Raw genomic sequence first — 18,942 nt, 5'->3', positions numbered from 1 at the left:
ACACAAGATTCCTGGGTTCTTCTTTCTCTCCTGGTCTGGGGCACTGCCAAAGCTGAGACCCACACACTGATTTTTGGTTTCTTGATTGACTCAAGCAACAAAGCTGAGTGTTAATGTTCTAATGCTTTCTCTCAGGTGTGCAGTTAACAATAGGTTGCCACAAAAAGGAATCAAAGAGAAATTTGACTGCCTGGGTTGATGATCTTTTTCTTTTTCTTTTTTTCTTTTTCTTTTTTTCTTTTTCTTTTTTTCTTTTTCTTTTTTTCTTTTTCTTTTTTTCTTTTTCTTTTTTTTCTTTTTTTCTTTTTCTTTTTTCTTTTTTCTTTTTCTTTTTTCTTTTTCTTTTTTCTTCTTCTTTTTTTCTTTTTCTTTTTTCTTTTTCTTTTTTCTTTTTTCTTTTTTTTTCTTTTTCTTTTTTTTTCTTTTTCTTTTTTTTTCTTGGTTTTTTTTTTTTCTTGGTCCTTTTTTTTTTCTTGGTCCTTTTTTTTTTCTTGGTCCTTTTTTTTTTCTTGGTCCTTTTTTTTTTCTTGGTCCTTTTTTTTTTCTTGGTCCTTTTTTTTTTCTTGGTCCTTTTTTTTTTTTTGGTCCTTTTTTTTTTTTGGTCTTTTTTGTCTCCACATGTACAGAATGCACTTTAAAAGGCATGTTAAGGGGGCAAAGCCAGGCAGCCAGATCTGGCAAATGAAATGAAATCGAGGTTGCGTGTGTAACTTTAGTTCTGCATTCTTGGATGTATGAGTTGGTGCAGAGTCTTCTAATGAATGGTAAGTATTGTGATTTTTTTTTTTTCCAGAAGAGACACACCTGTGACAAAATGATAGTGTTTATGGGATGAGTTGGGAATATGTAGTAGATGAGGTGATCACAGATATTCCTGAGATGGTTTGCTTGTACAAAGCTGTAGCAGACACTTGGCTGCCATTGGCAACCTCCTCATCGCAGGGGCTCCTGCCAGATGCTCAACCTGCAACTCCAGTCTTCTGGTCAACAGCACCCATGGCAATAACAACTTCTGGGGCTTACCTGTGTTTAGTGCCCTCCCTTAGTAGATCCCTAGAGGTGTAGGAGGTTTCCTTCTTTTGTGCACTTGCAGTGAGGCAGCAGTGTGACAGCAGGTCCTGGCTTCCTACAAGCTTCCTGTGTGCTTCAAAGGAGGTGCTGGCCTGTGTGGGCAGCCTTCATTTATCATTTTGAAGTAGCCAGCATCCTGCTAATGGTGCATGTGGTATACATTGGGAACATATCATCTCTGAATTTCTTCTTGTCACAAGAGCAGGAAAGTGTAAGTGATACAGGGCATTGGACAAGGACAGAGGAGGATCTCGTGGCTAAGACATCAGATGGTATGAGAGTGCGCTGAATTCTGGCACTGCTGCCTGTGCCACGGAGTTCCTGTGTGAAGCTGTCATTTTGGGGCCAACTGCTCAAATGCTAGTGCCTGTCTTGTTTTCTGGATTTCTAAATCAACTGCAGGAGATGCGTGGTCACTCAAAGCCAATTTTAGATGACTTGATGTGAGGAATGCAACAAAAGGCACAACCACAATTAAGGAATGATAGGCAGTGAGACTTAACTACTGAATATGTTATGTGATACTGGAAGAATTGGACAGCCTGCGGTCTGGAATGGTCTAGTTTCAAGCCAAACACAGGTTACTGGGATTCCCTCTCCCTGCTTCACCTACCTCCCCCCCAATTTTTATATTCCCCAGAGAGCGATGTGCTTAAATAGAAATGATTGAAACCAAAAAGGCAATAGATGTGTCACTTAATCTATAGCTCTTTTCTATATTAAGTTAGTTTTAAATAGCATTAAAGGCTCAGTTTAGCAAAGCACTTTAGTAAGGCATCTAACTGCATATTTGAATTGAGGCCAGGATTGATAAACTTGGATACTGTGTGATAATACATTCTAATAGCAACACTGCATCCACAATGGTTAATGTGTATGTCCCAAACAGTGCTGTATCTTCCTTCTGCTGAGGTTTGGGGTTGCAAGTTTCAAAGCTGGTTTATTTGTGGGTTTGGTTCACATGTTTCTAGTAAGAATGGGATACAAAGGAATTTTTTTTGACATAATAGATTTATAAGCAATGAATAATGACTAATTTTCCTAAATACCTGCTGTCCATCGCAGAGGTCACTCTCATTTTGATTCCTTTAGCACTACTTTATTTTTTGCAGAGATTATGGAATAATTTGCTGTCCCTGTACAAGATTTATTAATAGTTACAGCAGATTTTCTGAAAGACCATTCTGAGTCTTCAGCAAACTGGAAAGGAAAAAAACATTGTTTAAGTAAAGTAGCATTAAAACAATACTGATTCTTAGTTTATGGGGTGGCATTTAAATTGGGCCTGAAAGCTCACTGTGATGAGGCCTTTACAATTACAACTAAAAGACTATTTGCTAGTTTTAAAAAATGCAAAAAGATTAAAGCTAAGACTTTCACATCTTCCAAAAGATAGACCTCTGTGCAGTTGTCCTCTTGAAATAAGAGATAAATATTAAAGGCCTCTAGAAGACATTAATGAAGAACAAGACAGGGAAAATCCATGCAAGGGAAGGAGAGTGTAACTAAGGACATGTCTATAAAAAAGGCACAAGATGTACCTAAAATATTAACAACATTTTTGAAGTCTTAATAAAGTCATGTCAAAATGAACTATCATAAACAGAAACCAAATTAGAAGAAACATTGTTTTCACCTGACTTTCCAGTGGAAAAATACTGACTTATTTTTTTCAATCCCTGCAAAATTTTCAGAGTTACTTCTTGTGGCTGCGTAAAGAGCACCTTGGCCAGAAGTTATTATTTAAAAATACTGTAAATCCTTCATAAAGGTATAGGAAGTAAGTGTATTTCCCTTAGCTTTGTGAATTGAGTTATAATTTCAAAATTTAAAATTAGTGTCAGTGACTCTATTCTCTTTAAGTTTCTCTGTAAATCAAATGAAGACTGAACAAAATGCCACACGTTTCTTAATGAGGATGGTGACTTCTAGAAAATAGTGTCTTTAGGATATGAGAAAATGTAATCAAAATGTGTTCATTCAAAAAAATAGCTTTTTATAGCAAGGAAGAGTATGTTTGATTATTTTAGAATAAAATATGGTTGCATTTGCTCTTAGGCCGATTAAGTTGATACACTCAGAAAATCCTTGATGTGATAAAATGGCATTTCCCACTGTTTCCTCTTAAAACTAAACATAGTAATGTTTGGTTTTTGTGATGCATTTGATGAACATATTAAAAAAAAAGACATGATTTGAATTAGAAATTAATAAATCTTTTATGTGATTATGGAAAAAAATGAAGTTGTCTCCTTTTTCACTTACAGTTTAGTTTTGCAGTGGTTATTGGATCGTTCAAGGATTCTGTCTGGAAATCCTCCCACAAATTAAGCTTAATAGCCGATAAAGTAAAGTAGTATTTTACTGTACAGTGGTAGGGCACTTTTCTACTCTGCTAGTTATAACAGTCTTAATTTTGAGGCTCTCTGGGGATGAAATTACAGTTTCTTTTGTGTACTCCTGTTAATCTTTCAGTGATCATAGCTAAATAACGGGAAACACTAATTTCAAGTTTTCATCTTTTTTTAAAGGCAACCTAAGTAAATTTTACGAAGATTACTCGTTAACTTATGTCTCTGCTAGCAAAGTACCAAAACAGCACAGCGTAACTTTCTTTTGTCTTTTTTTGTAGATGTTATCATTAAAGTAATTATATAGCTTTTTCCTTTTGTTTTCCAAATCTAGACTCTCATTTTATTTTCTGTATACATACAGACCTAACTCCTTTTTTAAGAAAATAAAACAAAAACCAAGCAAACAAAACCAGGCAACAGTGATACAAAGATTTATTTTATTTTATTATTTTATTTTTTCATCAGGAATGTGATCCTATATTGCTCCATCTGGCTAGAGTATATTCCTCTAGTGTGTTGCCCCAACTGGCTCATAGTTCTGGAGGAATCACCTATGTATGGATAGGTGATGCATCCATAAATATGCTTCAACCCCACAACATTTAAAACAGTGTGGAAGAGTAATCTCTTGTCTTCCCTCTCCTTCCTGGAGTAATCAACCTATAAAAATTATTTTTTACCATTGTTTTCTTTTGTAGCATTTCTGACTCAAAAAATAAAAAACAACTAGGGAGCTGATATTTGCTTAGTGAGTAACCTTTCATTTTTATTTTCCCCAACTCTTGAAAATGTATTAGGACATTTGCATATTTGTTTGATATATATCCGATATGTTTTTTATATATATGTGTGTGTTTATATATATATATATAAAAAAAAAAAAATGGAGTGTGTGTATACATGTATGATACCTATCCAATTTCCTCTGGTTGTTTCTATTATCATGACTGAGACAAAATGGTTTTTCTTCAATGGTAATGTCTCTCTGTAGGTGATTTGTAAATGTAGCTGTCCTGTGTATCTAATTCCTCTTCTGGAACTACTCCTAGAGAGAACATATTAAGGGACTATCAGTGAACAAATAAAGAGTGGGGATAAAAGTTTGACACGGAAGTCAGTAGCAAAAGCCCTATTGACTCTCTTGGGATGAGAATGTGTGGGGAGTGGATGCACAGTAATACATGGTCATATTAAATCACTGTTGCCCCCAAATGTCCTTTGTGCTGCTTCACCATGATTCACTGACTGTACCCTACTATTCAGCTTATGAAAACTAATTCAATTAGTAGCAAAATTCACATAAATCTCAAAGTATACTAATGCTTTTGCTGTGATTATTATTCAGCAAGTTAAAATACTATTGAATGTTCAACACAATCAACCTCTGTTAGTTTTAAGTGTTTATTTTTTAGGATCTTGTTCTGTCATGTGCTATTACTTTTTTGGAAAAGAAGAAACACTTCAGTTATAGATTCTACAGTAAAGTAGCAATTGAGAAAAGTATTGATAGTCAGCTCAGACTTGAGAAACTTAATGGCATTACATGGTAAGAGTAGGGAAGTATTGTAAGGAATGTGGGGCTGTTTGACTTGGACTTGCTGTACTTCTGGTACAAGTAACTCCTTCTACAAATAACTATGCATGTAAATCACGCTACTATTGCTGCTTACGTGTGTAGCATTAACAAGTTACACATAGAATCATAGAATTGTTTTGGTTGGAAGAGACCCTCAAGATCATTGACTCCAACTATAACCTACCTGTAGCATTAAGCCATGTCCCTAAGAACCTCATCTACACATTTTTTAAACCCCTCCAAGGATAGTGACTCCACAACTTCGCTAGGCAGCCTGTTCCAGTGCCTGACAACTCTTTCTGTGAAGAATTTTTTCCTAATATCCAATCTAAACCTGACTAAGATCAGGTCTCTGTAGCATAGTCATCAAATCCTTTGGTGTGTACTTTGACTTCTGTGAGCTGTGACAGTGCTTAGTGTCAAAATTGAAGCATACATCTTGGGTCTTACAGAATCGGTGCTGTGTTTCTAAACCTAAAGTTTAACTGGTCGAGCACAGAAGATATAGCTGGTGTTCTTCTACATGACCTCTGTTAAAAATGGGGTAGGTTTGAAGTGTGACCCCAAGGTTTTGTTGTGAGGTCAGTAAATAGTAGAGATGTTACGAAGCTGCTGGTTGCTTTTTATCTAAGGAGAGATTGATGCATTGCTCTGTAGAAAATTATAAAACTAGAAGATAGCATCTAGAATATCAATGTCTAGTATTTGTGATACTAGAATATCACACACAGTGGTGTTATGATTTTAAATATTCAGTTTATTCAGAAGATAGGTATTGTTTGGAAAATGTAAAGCTGTGTACTCGGTAGTTTACAGACACGCTAGTTTTGCCAAGAGTTGCCAAGAAGTTGATCGTTTGGACCAAGGTTTGCTGCGGTTGCTATGTGCAAAAGCCTAGAACAAGCCAGCGGGAAATAATACCAGGGTGGGAAAGTATTGCTATGGTTACGGAGTATTTTCTTTAAAGGAGAAGTGGATAACACAGCAAGAATCATTGAAACTTACGTGATATTATATTATACAAAAAGCAGAAAGACTGAAAGATAATAACTGTCTTGTGCTCTTAATGGCATTTTGTTACTTTCCAGCAAAGAGGGATTTAATTAAAGTAGGAATAATTTGTGGAAGCTTTGTTAGAAAAGTATACTTAGCTTTTATTTTTTGAAGTGGAATGCCAGCACAATATCTTGCATATTTTGGCTCTGTCTCTTTGTTTTTAAAACAAAAGGGTTTTTTTTTTTCTCAAGTGGATTAAGAGTTCTTTTAAAAATAAAGTGTAATTACACACAAATAATTCAATACATATAAACTTTTAAGTCAATTTTTCAGTGTATTAAAAACTGTAAAATAGCTGCATTTTGCAAAAATACATGTAATTACAAAATACAATTAATATTGTAATAAATAAAAGCGTGCTTTAAGTGATGCTGTAAACCTGAACTGTAAAATTCATCTGGGAAACATACTTTTTTCTTGCAGACATCCTCTAGGATTTAGTTGTAAACACCTCTGTTGGCTTGATCCTGTAAATCAGGGAGTAAATACAGTATGGAAGTACAGCTCAGAGATTGCATTTTGATATTTGGGAAGATCCTTTCTTCCCCCCCTGCCATGTTTATCAAGAGGCATGGTGTGAAGAATCCATACGGCGTGGGCTGGACCATGCCCAGCTCACCCCGCCCCTCCAGCTGTTTGGAAATGCTCTGCTGGGAATGGTGGGGCTGGAAACCAAGGAACCCTGTGGGAGGGACAGGACAAATTTCTGCTCTAGGACCAGGAAAAGCAAAACCCTTAAGAAGTGGCCTTTTTTTTTTTTTTTCCATGGCTACTGTGCTAGATTTGTCTGTTGCTCTTTAATAGCCATGTCTCTGAAAGCAGTATTGCTTGACTACACTTCGAGGCCCATTGCTGTAGTTCACTTGAGTCTGGTTGATGGAACCAGACATACAAGACAAAACTCCTGAGCTGCATAACTGTCTGGAAGGTCTACACCTGACCCTGGTTAATGTGCCAGTTTCATTTCTTGTCTGTGCCAGGGAGCATGGAGCAGAATTCATCGTGCTGGGGAGGGTACAGGATGGCAAGAAGTGGGGACAGACAACATCTCTGCTCACAGGACCTTGCTCCCCTTTGGAGCACAAATCCACAACACCACATAAATTGTTTGTCACATCTCTGCCTTGGGCATGTTCTGTTGAAGGTAAGAAAGGGGAGGATTTAAGTGATCAGGTGAAATACGTTCAACTATTTATGACTGTTTTCCATAGTTTTATTGCTGTTTTGCTGGTACTGTAAGGTAAGCATTTTTAGTTTGGAGATGAGGCACTGCCTTTTACTTTACTCTTGACAAGTATACACAAACATGAAAAAACTTGCTGTATCTAGTAGTGCGGACCCTGGCCATTTCAACTGAGATCAAAGAACCTCTTTAGATAATCTGATAGCTTTGCCAGATAAATCCTGACTTCTGTGCAATGGACACTAAGATGCACTGTGAAGTACAAATGGGAGAAAGAGTGGTCCTGATAGGGACCAAAGTATACAGGGGATGGAGTTCATCTGTGTAAGAACACTGAGACAAGAGCCTTGACGAGAGAAGACCTGAGACTGGGGAGGAGCAAGGGAACTGAGATCAACTGAGAAAATGTAGATTGGCCACTTGGGCAGAAAAATAGGGAGTTTAAGGAAGAAGTCTCAAGAGGGAGACGGGAACTGGGATGTAGAAACCTGATGGACTCGAATCTGGGCTGAAATGAAGAACTGGAGACAATGGAAAAGCATAACAGTGATGAGAGCAAGTGGCTTGGAGGCTTAAGAGTGAATGAAGAACAATTCTTGTAAGGAAAAAAACAAAGCATCTAAAAGTAGCAGATATCAAGGCTGAGGAAATGGGTCAAAAATTGTGTTTGCCTCAGGTAGACCCAAAGATTTCTGAGCATGGCCTACCATCTCTTCTTATTTGTAAGATGTTATTTGTAGTTGACACACTGTCAAAATAAGGGTTTACATGGAAGAGAGCATCTTACTGCTTTGGTTACTCCTTCCATTAGCTAAATTGTAGAAGTCTATAGTGTGGATCCAACCATTCCACACTGTGGTCAGGCCACTTTCCTATGAAAGTGTTTGTTCTTCATTTTTTTCCCCTAGGGCCTTAAAAATATACTGAATAAAAATAACCTTGTGCTAAAAAATACCTAAAGTCAGTATTAGTGTTGGCAACGCTGTCTTAGCTCACTGTAATTCTGATTGTTTAGTCATGACAGAGGATCTAATTACGCATTCATATAATGCTTATGCCAAGAGGCTTCTTCTTCCATTCACTACTTCAGGTGAGTTTGCATGGGGATGCATCAAATTTGACAGCTGCAGACCCTGGAAGATGTGTGGTGAACAAGAGAAGTTTGCAAAGAATTACTTAAGGAACTGAGTCCTGCCCTGGGACTCTCTTTGTGTCTCTGTCATAGAGGTCTGAGAGATGTCTTTCACCTCTGTTTGAAAAGCTGGTTTTCCTACTCAGTTATGCCATTTTCAGAGCATCTGCCTATGTGTGATTGTTGGCAGTGCTGAGCAGTCTTTTCCTTCAGCGAGGTCAGTGGAAGCTGTATTTTGAAGGTCTTTGACTCCTGGCTTGAGACAACTTAGGTGTGATTGACCCCTAGCCAAGAGCCATTGGAATGTCTTGCTTTGGTGATGGCTGAGGTGGTTTTGAAGCAGTTGCTGAACCATTGCAGTTTACAGCTCAGATTATAGGCTACTGGGCACCATTTCTCTTTTGTTTTTTGCTATAGCTTAAATTGGATGACCACAGTCAGTGGTACTTCAAGCTTTATTCTCTTTACTCCTCAGTTCCTCAGGGTTGAAATGAAGATAATTCTTGTTCCTTTTTTCATAGGGAGATGGTGCTTATAAATATTATGGAAGTAATTTTCACAGTGTACATACAGTGGTGATAAGCCCATGAAGAAATCTGTGTACTTCTTTTGAAAGCTGGAATTGAATAGGATGCAGCAGGAAAGTCTATAGCTAGGTAGTGAATGGCAGAGTAAATTGAAAATACAGTTTTGCTCATTGACCAAACAGCTAGTGGTCTGGTGCACTGAATGAGATGGACCTGTACAAGAAAAATAACCCTAGGTTTTGAACAATAGCTGGAGACTATAATCACAGAATCATAGAATGGTTTGGGTTGGAAGAGACTTTACGAATCACCTAGTTCCAGCCACCCTGCCATAGGCAGGGGCACCTTCCACTAGATCAGGTCGTTCAAAGCCCCATCCAATCTGGCCTTGAACACTTTCAGGGATGGGGCATCCACAGCTTCTCTGGGCAGCCTGTTCCAGTGCCTCACCACCCTCCCGGTGAAGAATTTATTCCTTACATATAATCTAAATCTACCCTGTTTCTGTTTAAAGCCATTACCCCTTGTCCTATCACTACATGCCCTTGTAAAAGGGCCCTCTCCAGCTTTCTTGTCGGTCCCATTTAGGTACTGGAAAGCTGCTATAAGGTCTCTTCTCCAAGCTGAACAGCTCCAGCTGTCTCAGCCTGTCTTCTTAGGAGAGGTGCTGCAGTCCTCTCATCATCGTCATGGCCCTCCTCTGGACTTGCTCCAACAGGTCCCTGTCATTCTTATGTTTGGGGCCCCAGAGCTGAACACAGTACTTCAGGTGGGGTCTCACGAGAGTGGAACAGAGAGGGAGAATCACCTCTCTCAACCTGCTGATCATGTTTCTTTTGATGCGGCGCAGGATGTAGCTGGCTTTTTGGGCTGCAAGCGCACATTACCAGCTTGTGTTGAGTTTCCATCAACCAGCACCTCCAAGTCTTTCTCCCTAGGGCTGCTCTCAGTCTGTTCTCTGCCCAGCCTGTATTGGAGCTTGAGATGGTCCTGACCCATGTGCAGGATCTTGCACTTGGCCTTGTTGAACTTCGTGAGGTTCACACAGGCTCACCTCTCAAGCCTGTCATGTCAAGGTCTCTCTGGATGGCATCCCTTCCCTCTAGTGTGTTGGCTGCACCACACAACTTGATGTTGTTGGTAAACTTGCTGAGGGTGCGCTCAGTCCCACTGTCCAAATTGCCAACAAAGATATTAAACAGCTCCAGTCCCAATACTGTCCGGTGAGGAACATCAGTTATCACTGGTCTCTACTTAGACATTGAGCCAGTGACTGCAACTCTTTGAGTGTGACCATCCAGCCAGTTTCTTATCTGGTGAGTGCTGCATCTGTCAAATCCACATCTCTCCAATTTAGAGACAAGGATGTAATGTGCGACAGCGTCAAATGCTTTGCACAAGTCCAGGTAGGTGGCATCAGTTACTCTTAAGGCATTATTTGCCCTTAGTGAAGCCATGTTGACTGTCAGCAATCAGATCCTTATTTTCTGTGTGCCTTACTGTAGTTTGCAGGAGGATCTGCTCCATGATCTTGCCGAGCACAGAGGTGAGACTGACAGGCCTGTAGGTGCCCAGGTCTTCCTTTTTTCCCTTTTTAAAAATTGGAGTTATGTTTCCCCCTTTCCAGTCAGTGGGAACTTCACCAGACTGACACAGCTTCTCAAATGTTATGGCTAGTGGCTTAGCAACCTCATCTGCCAGCTCCCTCAGGACCTGCAGATGCATGTCATCAGGTCCCATGGACTTGGTGTGTGCACACATAAAGGAAGATAGACTTTAGGCTGTACACGTGTCCTTCAGTCTGACCCCATCTGTGTTTTGAGGGCTCAACTTCACACTAAGATAGCGTTTCGTGCATCATAACTTTTTAGAAATACAAGTATTTTACAGACCTGTATGCCTTTAAACATTGTTAATATTTCCATAAAAAGATTAAGTAACTGGGAATACTAATTCAGTGATAAAGTTTACCTGATATAGCTTACTAAAAAGAGTTCTTAAAAGCTGGTCAGTGGGCCAGTCCACATGCTCCTGCATCTGGCTACCAACCAAAAGGACATATTTAGAAAGTAATTGAGATAATCTCTGTAGAAATCATGGGTTTCACTCCTATTGTTAGGTGCAATGGAAGCCTAGAATAAGCAAACCTTACATTTGGTAGGACTGAAAACTCATCTTACTTCTCTCTGTCCTGTTCTTCCACTATACCCTTGCTTGGAAGCTAGCTTTTGTTCTGTTTGCCAAGGTCCCCCCCTTTCTTTTATTTTCCTGTGATCCTCAAATTTAACAGGACTTAATTTAACTAGTGACATGCTATTGAAAAAGTTAGGCTTCTAGCCATAAAACCTGTGAATAAGGTATTAGAATTTTAATTAATGCTTCACTTTAATAGAGGATAAGTTTTTGAAATAACCTGTTGAAACTTTCTGCAGGGAAAAAACATTAATGGCAGTTTCTCAAAGACCAGAGAACTTCAAATCTCATATTTTTCTAGAAAATACAACATTTTTTTATATTATGTAACATCCTTAACTGCTTATTAATTATAGCATTGAATAGCTGTGACACAGCCTGGTCTACCAAGTCGAGAGACTAGGGTGCTTGATTGCTGGTCTTCAGTCTGTGTTTATGCTGGTAAATTTTTGATGTCCTGAATAATCCTGGTGAGATAACACTGAATAAGAACAGTAGATAGGGAACCCTTTAAATCCTCTGCCTTTTACTGGGAATCAGTGAAGGACTTTTCATTTGGGGTATAATCATTGCTTCACATTTCATAATAAGATACTAGTGTGCTGAAAATTATGGAGCAAATGTTTCTACAGACAAATACATGGCAAATATTCTTCCTGGTTTTGTATACACAGAACAAATTCACTTGCGTAGGAACAGTCCAGGTAGGAGAAAGATATTTTTGTCTTCCCATTTGTGTGCGTACATGCAGCAAAATGAGGTTCTTCACAGGCATGTGAAGGGAAGGATTACTGAAGTAAGGAGGAAATTGATTGCAAATTAGAGTCAACAAATTCTTCCCTATTGGTCCTGATTTCTGTGTTCTCCAGACTGTTTTGTTGTTGATTAACAGCACCGAGGACTGAGTGCTGATTTACACACACTTTACTCAACTTCTTGAACCATGTGCATGAACAGAAGTCACGTTATCATTTGGGTGGGTTTTGGTTGCTTGCACGTCATTGACTAGTGCTCCTGGAGGTACTGCAGCATGTCCCAGGCCTTTGCATGGGGCCTGTAGATCTGGTGCAGATCTTGAGCCCTTTGGAGGACTGGCTGCAGGAGGTCGAAGGAGACACAGCACCAGAGGCCTGGACTGAAGGAACTGAATCGCACCCATAATATCTGAAGAGAATTCATTGTTACCTTTTTTTAACCAGTGAAGTTGTTTTGTAGCTACCTAGCCCATTTGGCAGTAGATTGTCTGATAAGAAGACCCGGAAGAAAACATTTCCTAGTCTCCTTAGCTTCCCATGCCAGTTTGACATTTCAGAGACTGCAATGGAATACTACTATTTCATCAAACTCAAAGAGACTGCTCTTGCACCATAAGAATATCCTGCAAACAAATACTGAACAACTTTGCTACTTTTAATTATATAAATGTTTGACATATTTTTTCCTTAAGTTCTCAATTCTAAGCCTGAAAAACTGTGGAAGTAAGAGTCAGACAATGTCAAGGTCACAAAAATGAACTGTCAAAAATTTTACCTCTTCTGCTCCAGGGAATAACTTTAGTATTTGATAGAGAGAGGGGAGAGAGTAATGAGCCTGAGGGATTCCTTGTCAACGAGGGAAGGAAAGTAAAACCTCTTTCATACAAGTCCAGCCTGTAGCTGAAAGTAGAAATAATGGTGTTAATGAAAGCAGTGTGCACCTTTGTCAAAGCATGCAACTTTTTAGAACTTCTTGAAAGATGTGGGCAACTGAAGGACCTGCATGGGCAAGTACCACATCCTGCACCTGGGGAGGAACGACCCTGTGCACCAGTACATGCTGGGGGCTGACCAGCTGGAAAGCAGCTTTGCAGAAAAGGCCCAGGGGTCCTGGTGGACACCAAGTTGAACATGAGCCAGCAATGTGCTCTTGCTACAAAAAAGGGAAAGGGTATCTCGGGCTGCATTAGGAGGAGTGCTACCAGCAGGTGGAGGGAGGTGATCCCCTCTACTCTGCACTGGTGAGGTCACACCGAAATTGCTGTGTCCAGTTCTGGGCTCCCTAGTACAAGAGAGACATGGAGCTACTAGAGAGTTGAGTGAAGGGCCACAAAGGTGGTGAAGGGACTGGAGCATCTTTCCTGTGAGCAAAGTCTGAGAGAGCTGGAGGTGCTCAGTCAGAGAAGAGGAGGAGTGGGGGGGAATCTTATCAATGTATATAAATACCTCAAGGGAGGGTGCAAAGAGGACAGAGTCAGGCTCTTTTCAGTGGTGCCCAGTGATAGGACCAGAGGCAATGGACACAAATTGAAACAAAATGAGGTTCTCATCAAGAAACACATTTTCAGTGTGGGAGATGACCAGGCACTGGCACAGGTTGCCCAGGGAGGTTGCAGAGTCTCTGTCCTTGGAGATTTTCAGAAGCTATCTGGGCACAGTCCTGGGCAACTGGCTCTAGGTGGCCTTGCTTGGGCAGGAGGGTTGGACCAGATGACATCCAGAGGTCCCTTCCAACCTCAACAATTCTGTGATCTTGTAGTTGTGGTGAGAAACCTCCTCTACTATATTTCTTACAATAAAGAAAGCGGAAATATCATTCTGCTGCCCTTCACTACTGTTGTGTCTACTTGTTTATTTAGTCCCCAAAATGTCCTCTGAAAGTTATTATTATTTTAATGTTTAAAAGTTATTATTTATTTTAAAAACCATAGTTAATCATTCTACTGTTCCTCTGTGGTACTGAAAGGTTTGTGGTAAGTATTTGTGCTGCAGTTCACAGTCTACATTGTTCTTATTCTTACTGATACAAATAAACAACAGCTAGTATGACAAAACACCATTGCTCTGTAGAGTCTACTCAATGTATAGACTCTTAGAAAACAAATATGCTTGGAGGCAAAACAAATATCAAAACTCTAAGCATATCTATGCTCCTATCTATACATTTGTACATGTTGGCTAACCAAACTGTTAGGCAAACTGTGATCAGATGGATTATTCTTGGATAGTTAAAAAGTTCTTTTCCCTCTGATTTCTTTAAATTTTTCTTTTTAATTTGATTGTTGCCTTACCATTACTTTGATGTGTATTTATATATAATTCCACTCATTCTTACTTAGGGCGTATTGTAGTTTCAAGACAGGCATGTGTACTGAACAATGTCCCAATCTAATAGTTATTATCATACCAAAGTCTGCTTTGGTACAAAACTACTTCTCTCCCTATCCAGCTTTCCTTGCCTAAGTACCAAAATACTGATTAAGCTGCCCGCACTTGGAAATTTTTTCCTGCTCATGAAGACTTTTTGCTACCTTTATTTTTTTTACCTATCTCCAAGTAGTTTCTCTTTTGACACTGTTTTTTTCTGAAATAATTTGGTCCTATTTATTCTCCAGAACACCTCTATTTAGGGAGTGACTCAGTAGTCTGGATACCTGGTGGAGGTTGCTAATTTGGTGGACATACTCGTGCTAGTTTACATCAACAGAATTTTTCCTCTATGTTGATTCAAGACAGCTATTTTGAAGAAGATAGACTTTGAAATGTTCATAACATTTCTTCTTTCTTTTACTGCCTTTTTAGAGTGCATTTTTTTTATTTTTAAGTGAACTCTCATGCTATCTTTGGAAGAGTTTTCTTAAGTTTTTTTTGCTTTTTCCTACTCTTTCTTCCTGCTACAAGTTATCAAACCATTAATGGTCATTTGTGCTGAAATAGTCTATTAGTTACAGTAAACCTGCTTGCTGTGAGTTGGGCTATATTAATTATATCTAACAGCCAAGTGTGAGGTTTTTTTATATTTGTGTTATAGTTCAGATCTCCTCCAAGTTCCTTGGGGACTGCAAACTAAAAATATGTTTAAGTGTACAGATTGTTCTAGTCGCTAAAGGGCATTTCCTTATTCCTGTAAGGACTTGCTGTGGGAGCAGCTCTGAGTTGACTGAAGGGCAAATTTTTGGCAGAACAAACATCTTCCATCTAATACCAGCTCAGGAGAGCATCTTTCTCTGCTATATGCTATTGGAATTAAAAAAAAAAAAGTTCTTTTGAGAATTGGAAGTTTGAAACAATCAGGTAAGTGGCTACCAAAGCTCTGCAAACAAGCTGACTGGTTTAAAAATAAAAAGCCCGGGAGCATCAGTAAGTTGACCAGTGACAGTGTCTGGTCTTACAAAATTACACTGAATTTTGTCTTTCTATCCATAATGTTCTACCCTGGGGACATGTTTTTGTATCTCGGTATTTACAGGCTTGCTACCACATAATCAGTGAACTTGTTGCAATGAGAATGTTGGAATAAGAAATGCATCTGAGTTCATCCCAACAGTGCAAGACAGTAGGACACCTAAAAGGGATCTACATATGTAAAAATGTTTAGGACAGCTTTTGCTCAGCATTATACAATGCTATCCCTTTGGCCAAATGAGTTAGAGATACAATTTATTGAATTTTGCTGTTTTAAAAACTAGATGTTGCTTGAAATGAAATTGGAGAACTCTATTGATGCTGGCGTACCAAATTTTAATGTCTTGAAATGTTTGAAAATGTATGTTATAAATAAATCTCTTGTCATGCACAGTATGTGCTCTTCCTGTAGCAATGAAACACAGACGGATGTACTTTGCTATTCTAACCTGAATTGTGTTAAAAATGTTATTCAAAACCTAAGTTCATAAATTATTGTGGTGTAAAGTTTGGTTAGTGGATCACATTGTTTCCCCATACCTGCAGAAAATACCTGTGCACCACGGTTCATTTTAGTAGGTTAAAACTTGCAGGACTATTGAACCTTGTGATGTTTATTAGTATAAAGCAAGGAGGTTAGTCTTTTTGTTGAGCACAGGACTTGTAACCAGGGGATGAAGCTCTGTTCTTGCCTCAGTCTCCAAACCTTCCTGTATGACCTGGAGAAAATAATTTAGTCTTCTTGAGGCCTTATGTTCTGCACTTATGAACAGGAGAAAAGTTCTGCAAGTACAGGCTAAAAAGGCTTTTTAATTCCTGAACGTTGTCACGATGCTTTGGGATCCTGAAAAGGAAGGTACCAGGTAAAGGGAAAGGACAGATCACTACGTTCCTCCTTTTCAAGATTCAAAGGTGCAATTTGGAAAAGCTTCTTGAAGTTTGAAGTCCTGTGTCCTTATATATCCTGCATGAAACATAAACACTTTTATTTCTCTCTGGCTCACTTTTCAGCTTTCATTTCTTACTCCTCAGGAAAATCTCCTAAAACTGGTCCATGTGTTTCTGCTAATTACTGCTGTCTGCCATTTTAGAAAAACGAGGAAGAATTAAGTAGTTAGAGGAACCAGGCAGTAAAAAGGGTCGCTTTTGGACAATTCATGAAGTAGCTGGTGCCTTTTAATGGTAGGGTACTCCCTCTGCTCATGAATTATTCATTTTAGTGCTTTTGTTATAATGGCGACAGTGTTCAGTCTCTGAGGCAGTTCTGGATAGCCTTCCTCAGTTGAAATATCGCACAACAGCAGCTACCATTTGTTTTATAAACTAATGCATCTAAGTCAATAACATTGAGTAAATGTATTTTCACAATCAAGAAAACAAGAAAAGGGCTGAATAACAGTATTATAATTAAGAGGGTCTGTTTTGCTGAAGGTTCAGTTTGTTTACTTTTGTGGGAACTATTCAGGGAAATAATTTAAAATAAATATTTTTACAGATTATTGTGTTTAGCATTAGATGCAAATTATATCTATAATGAAAACAGACATTAGTGTCTCTGCTCTGGATAGTATTGTTCAATAAAAGGCAGTTTAAAAACACTCATTGCACATAAACACATCAAGCTTTTCTTAAAACCAATGTTTAAAGGTCTCTTTGAAAGGGTTTTTAAGACGAAGCATAACGTATCCGCATAACCCACACAGAAAATGTATCTGAGCCATGTGCGTACAGAAATAAAAGTTTCTTTTTGGTATCTAGTATCAGTCTTTCGTTAAAGCATGGACTTTCCTAAAGAGAAATTCCAGTGCAGGCGGTTACGGGTTCTCCCCTAACGGCCTCCCCCCCGCCTCCCAACACTTTTGTGACGCTGACCGAAGCCCCGCAGGGTGCACTGGGGACAGTCCCCACGCAGAGTGGGGAATTCGGGGCTGGGGACTCCGCGGAGAGAAGCATGTGTTCCAGCACAGCGCACTCCCTCTCTCTGATGTGATTTTAAAAGATGTGTTTTCTCCTAAGCCATATATGTACTCCTAAAATGCCTTCGAGCTATAGATAAGTGTGCGTGAGGAACGTAAGACGGGAGCAGATAGATGAGCAATTAGGTCACTTGGATTAGGACGGAGGGATTTTTTGCACTGAACTCTATTCTCATTCCTTGCTGATCAGATTCTCTGCATACACGGAGGGTTGAAACTGCGTAAGTAAAGAAAACTCCATAGATGGATATAGTTGCAGAACTATAAGGAGCATTGAAGAAAAGTTTGAATTGAAAGTATATGTGGTTTTGGGGAATCTGAATCATGCAGTATTACTTTCACTTTCTCTAGGCTTGTATTTCCTATGAACAAACCATCCGGGAGATAGAAGTTCTGATTTAGATAATGTCTTGCAGTCTTTGGAACAACACATTCTGCTGGAGGGGGAGTCCCTTCGGCAAAGGTTGCGCTCTGTGAGCAGAAAGCTTTCCCCGCTGCCCACCTTCACGTTGTTTCTGCCGGGAATGTCAACTTTGGGCCTTTTCCTGCAAATTTTTCTAATATTTAGGTGGCTGCCCCACGTAAAATGGAAGCACCGATAGGAACCCCTCCTTTCCTTTTTCCTGTAGCTCTGCTCAGACTATTCTCTGTTAGCATGGTAGTGGTACAAAGTGTGTGGTCTTTCAGCTCTGAGTAATGCATTTTGTGCTGTGTGACTGAAAATGCCTTGTAGTCTGCCAGGGCTGACTGAGGGTTGTGGAATGTGGTGCCTTTTCTCTGATTCTCTATGAAATTTTTTTCCCCTCCCTTTTTTTTTTTTTTTTTTTTTTCTTTCAGTAGAAATGTGTAGGCAGCTTGTTGAGAAACCTCAAGATGCAGGGGAAATGCTTGTACGTTGTGGAATGCGGCTTCCCCTGGGAGACCCCGGCCGGGCGGGCAGTGAATGAGCAAAGTGGAAGAATGAGAAAGGGAGGAGGCTGGAGGCAGGGACAGATAGGAAAGAGTGAGAGAGGAGGAAGGAAGGAGGTGGAAACGGAGGGGCCCATTTCCCTTTTTCTGAAGCAATGACAGCTGGTTCTGTCCTGCCTCACATGACAAAGTGCTTTGGAGAGGAGTATTTAAGCTGGATGCCAGTGAGCAAGGGTGGTCAGCTGATTTTATTTTATTTCTTTTTCCAGGCTTTAGTCAGGTGATCACTGGTGACTAGTCAGCCCACCAAGAAGGGACTTCAGCACACAGGTAAGAGAGAATCTGTGTACTCTGACATGCAACTGGTGGGGACAGGGGGAGGTAAACAGTCCTAACATTGTTTGAATAGTTTTTAAAAAAGTGCTCCTGACTTGCTTGAGTGTGTAACACTGTGACTGTCTCTTTCAATGCTGCTACTTTTGCTATTCACTCTTGTTTTCACTCTTTTTTTAAAATCTGTCTTTAATTAGGAGCTTTATTGGGAAAAAAAAAAAAAGAAATCAATTGTGTGTTGCTAAATATAGTCCTGGTTATTGCATGAATGTTGCATTCTGTTACTTTTTGAATAAAATAACTTTCCATAATGCAAGTGTGTCAAATTCATATATAGAGGGGAATTCCCAAATACTTAAACTATGAGTCATAAAAAGTTGAAGTACCAGTACAACAGTTCACGACAAAAACTCTGTTCAGCCTTGGGTAGCTGCTTTTGTATGTGTTGGTAGTTAAGTATGTCTTTAAAAAC

General features: G+C 39.3%; 1 long non-coding RNA gene across 1 annotated transcript in view; it reads left to right on the top strand.

The window, feature by feature from the left end:
• Positions 1-18,675, top strand: part of LOC309449137 — a 38,387-nt gene extending 19,712 nt beyond the window's left edge. The window contains exon 3 of the long non-coding RNA XR_014185908.1: positions 18,407-18,675. This is a non-coding gene — a long non-coding RNA (uncharacterized lncRNA). The remainder of the gene's footprint in view (positions 1-18,406) is intronic.
• The last annotated feature ends 267 nt before the right edge of the window (positions 18,676-18,942 follow it).

This window comes from Streptopelia decaocto, assembly GCF_964273445.1.
Source record: "Streptopelia decaocto genome assembly, chromosome: 1".
NCBI classification, from domain to species: Eukaryota; Metazoa; Chordata; class Aves; order Columbiformes; family Columbidae; genus Streptopelia; species Streptopelia decaocto.
Note: the sequence above shows the minus strand (reverse complement) of the source record. Positions and strands in the feature narration are given on the sequence as shown.